The 4,507-nt window shown below is 36.1% G+C and overlaps 1 pseudogene across 1 annotated transcript in view; it reads right to left on the bottom strand.

Moving 5' to 3' along the window:
- Positions 1-2,652: 2,652 nt before the first annotated feature.
- Positions 2,653-4,507, bottom strand: part of LOC105540707 — a 114,303-nt pseudogene continuing 112,448 nt past the window's right edge. Inside the window, exon 2 of the transcript XR_001006244.1 lies at positions 2,653-4,319. The product of XR_001006244.1 is annotated as a protein FAM35A pseudogene (transcript). The remainder of the gene's footprint in view (positions 4,320-4,507) is intronic.

The raw sequence follows: 4,507 nt of genomic DNA, 5'->3' as shown, positions 1-4,507 counted from the left end.
ATATGTATACATGTGCCATGTTGGTGTGCTGCACCCATTAACTTATCATTTACATTAGGTATATCTCCTAATGCTATCCCTCCCCACTCCCCCACCCCATTACAGGTCCCCGTGTGTGATGTTCCCCTTCCTGTGTCCAAGTGTTCTCATTGTTCACTATCTTTACCTGCCGAACTCTGAACCTCAGTCTATTTCCAACACACCTTTCTCACCTCTGTCAGGCCAGGCCCCTCCAGCCAGTCTCTGGCCTTCAGGTATTTTTGGGTTTGACACGGACATCAGTGGTAGTTCCTTTCCAGTCCCTGGATTCTTGCCAATCTTTCTGAATATGCTCATAGAAGCTTTCTTACTTGACTGGGAGGATGTGCCAGACTTGTGTCTATGGAGATGGAGGAAGAAACCAGCATTCTCTTCATAGAATTTCTTATTTTTTTCATAAAACCATTCTCTCTAAGGAATTCTTAGCTTTTGCTCATATATCATGGTGAGAGATGCATTCATAGCTGACACACTCAGTTTTCCATATCTCCTTTGCATGTCCTGCATACAAGTTCTATTGCTTAGAATAATACAATACTTTGCACTGTTGTTCTCGGATTTGAGGCCAGACTTCATGCACGGTCTTATTTTTAACATTGTGTTACATACTTAGCCCACTCTACAAATCCAAAGCCTTAAGTAATCTGAATCCTATATACCTTCTACCTTCACTCCCACTTCCTCCACACACTTAAGCTGCAATGGCTTTTTCTCCAATTCCTGAATCTAATGTACATTCTATTGCTACTCCCTAGAATTTTATTATCTTAAATCTTTACATGACAGGATCTTCATTCAGAAATTAGCAAATGCCACCTACTCAGAGAATCCTTCTTTGCTCACTTATCTAGAATATCCCATACCACCTTTATCCTATTGAACTGCCTTTATTATCTCCATAGCACTTAGAAATATCTAAAATATAGTCTGTCTCTCCCCACTTGAAGGCATATTTCAGGAGAGTGGGAATATTGGCTATATTGTACACGACTTTATTTTCAGGAATTGAAAAACTGCTTGCCCTAGGCTATGCAACAATACATAGTTACTGAAGAGAAGACATAAATGTAAAAATAGAGCAAATAATATCTAGGCTATCAGAATGGTATATTCTCTATAAAGGAACAATCAATAAAGAAATAGAAGAAGAAGTAAAACAAAAATTGCAACTATGGAAAAACTTATGCCAGGCAAGTACAAACTTGCGTATAAGTACAAATATTCAAAGTTGCCTATTTATACTGAACAGGTTTAGTAATAAAAAAGGCAAAATTAATACACACCTTTCGTTATCTTTTAGTGTCAAATATCACAGCACCAAAGATGGTATTGAGGTACTAGAAAACGAGTTTCATGAGAGCAGGCTCTTTCGATTTTTTTCTAACTAATATATTGACAGTACCCAGCAAAATACCTGAAATATAGTAGATATTCAGTAAATATTTGTTGAATGAATGAATGACTCAACCCAAAGCAAAAACTGGCTGGGCATGGTGGCTCACACCTATAATCCCAGCACTTTGGGAGGCTGATGTATAAGTATCACTTGAGCCCAGGAGTTTGAGACCAGCCTGGGCAACACAGCGAGACCTCATCTCTAAAATAAAAAATACACAAAACTAGTCAGGTGTGGTGGCATGTACCTGTCATCCTAGCTAGTCAAGAGGCTGAGGTGGAAAGCTTGCTTGAACCTGGGAGGGTGAGGCTGCAGTGAATTGTGATGATGCCACTGCACTCCAGCCTGGGTGTCAGAGCAAGACCCAGTCTCATAAATAAATAAAGCAAAAACTCACTATAAATTCAATAAACATTGAATAAGTGTACTTGAATTGTGCAAAATACCATTCAAATTTTATGCAGACCAATTAGGCAAAAATAAATCGATCAACCGAAATTTAAAATAAAGGAATTATTATCAATTATAATATTTCTTTGCAAACACCTTTAATTTCTTTATACTACTGTTTCTTTAATGTGATCAACTGGAAATTTCAACCTTGGCATTTTCATGTGAATTTTAAAATGAATGAATATTGTGTAATGAATAAGTTATTAATATAAGAATTCATGTTGACTATTTTACTTTACAACGCATGACTATATATTTTTGCAAACATCAAATAATCTGATTATACATCAGATTACATATTATAAAATCTGATTACATACCAGACTACACAGAATACTTCCATAAGTACCTAAAAGTCAGGTGTATCCAGGTATAATTTCCAATTACAGGTAAACAAACTGAATATTAATGGCAAAAACTTAAATGAGAAATCATCCACTGTTAAGAAACAGTCTAAATTATAATTTCAAATAAAAATCAAAATAATCTTTAAAAACTATAAAAATGCATATAATTTGTATGATTAAATTATATACTACCTAATAACTAAGAAGAATAAGATAATCATTCTATTCAAAATTTTATAAAATTAGGTTCTAGTTGAAAGAGACAAATGAAGACTTTTACTAACTTTATTCACGTTTACGTTTATACATATTTTGCAATGTCCACTTACTATTTTGGAATTATAAAGGCAATATATAATAAAAGATAAACAAATATAGATGATCACTTTTTATATCTATATGCTAGTGTTTTTTTTTTTAATGTCATCATAAATTTATTTTCAGGCAATATGATAATATATTAACACTTGGCATACTCTGAACTTACAGAATAAGTACCACTCCATACTTCCTTATTAATGACTACCATTTTACATGAGCTTCTACAATCACAATGAGAGAAACGATTGCTACATGTTTGCTGGTAAATACATTCAGTAAGGCACTCAAATCCTAGACACGAACTAAGCACAGAATGCTCTTCCTCGCTTTAATAAATTGAAACATGATCTCATTTCCTTCATTTTCAATGCTTTTTATAGAAAGACACGCTTGTTTTGAACTTGCCTAAACATAGGTTTATATAAACTAATCCATTATCATGTATAGTTATAACCAAGGAAATGATTTCACATTGAAGGTTTTTTAGGTAGGGATAAGCAAAAGCACTGCAGCAGTTTCTGAGGGAATGTCTTCCATGTAGTTCCCCATACTTAGTACAATGCCTGGAATGTAGCAGGGACTAAACACAGTGAATAAATGGGCAAACCTTTAATTCCCAGGGATCGGCTACATACTGCCTTGACTGGTAGATCATTTCTCCAGAAGAAAGGAAGAAACCAAAAAAACAAAAACAATCTTTTTAAGCCTCACAGGATTTTCTTAGAAAAAAGTTTTAATTTATATATCTACTGCAATTCTCTTTGTAAAATATATTTAATAAAAAATCCAAAGCAAAAGTCCTGTCATTCATTTATTTCAAAAGACAAATCATTTCAGTACTTCTTCCTTGAAATGTCTGCACTTTCTTCCTCTGGCCTCAGAGAAGGGCATCGGCTCCATGCTTTACAATGTCAGGATAAAAATCCAGGAGGGAGAAATCTTGTTGTAATGGATAGCTCTTTTCATCTAACACAAAAAGGCTCTGAATCTTCAATACACAAGGTTCTACACTGACTGCCAACAAAGAGTGGAACAGGTCTGCCACGACCATCCCATAGGTGATCTCTGAGGAAGGAACTATCACTCTGTTGAGGCAGTCTGCAGAAAAGTTGAGAAGAATCTTCTCCATCAGCTTTGATTCTACACGGATGCAAACATCATGTCTTCCATCAACTACAGTCATTAAGGCTGGCCTATAGTATATTTTCTTCATAGTAAATGGCAAGCAGCTAAAACACTGTTTATAGATCCTGTTCTCATCTGTTTCTAGTTCCAATCCACATTTTGCACAGCCAGTATATACGATGTTGGGAAGAGAAGAGAAAAATACTCTTCAGAGAACTGTGAGCATTTAGAGCTATCTTCTGAGTTGCTGTAATAGGAAATGCCAGCTCTGAAATCTGGGCTTTACGTAGTATCACTCCTGAACACTTATCCTCTAGGTGGGTTGCTAAGTCTGATATCTTCACAAAGGAGGGTGTACTTTTTTGAAATTTTGCTTTAAATGTAATTGCCCTTTTATCATCATCAAACAAGCACTCATGGGATGATCAAGGCATTGTATGCAATTCTAGGTTTTCTAGTGTGTAATTGCGCTGAACAAAAAGATATTTAAATTCCCTAATATAACCTTTTTTCCTTTGAAGTTGAGGGTACCAGGCTGCTCCAGGACCCCATAATACAAGCACATAATGTTGATCTTGGGCCTGTTCCACTGTTAACATAACTTTTTTCTGCTTCTGTCCTCTATAACTGTATACTGCCTATTCTTCAGGCTGAATAGATGAATAACTCCCAAGATTTAATAACCGACTGCTAAATGTTGATTGTAGTACTGTCTCGCCAATCCATTGGTCCTCATGAATAACAACATCTGAGCAACCAGCCGGAGGCGGGTGGGGCCTATGAGCAGATCCTGCCACCCGCGGGTCCGCCCCAACCCTCCCCTCCC

This window comes from Mandrillus leucophaeus, unplaced genomic scaffold, assembly GCF_000951045.1.
Source record: "Mandrillus leucophaeus isolate KB7577 unplaced genomic scaffold, Mleu.le_1.0 Scaffold225, whole genome shotgun sequence".
NCBI lineage: Eukaryota > Metazoa > Chordata > Mammalia > Primates > Cercopithecidae > Mandrillus > Mandrillus leucophaeus.
The sequence above is the reverse complement of the archived record's forward strand: the minus strand, read 5'-3'. Positions and strand labels throughout refer to the sequence as shown.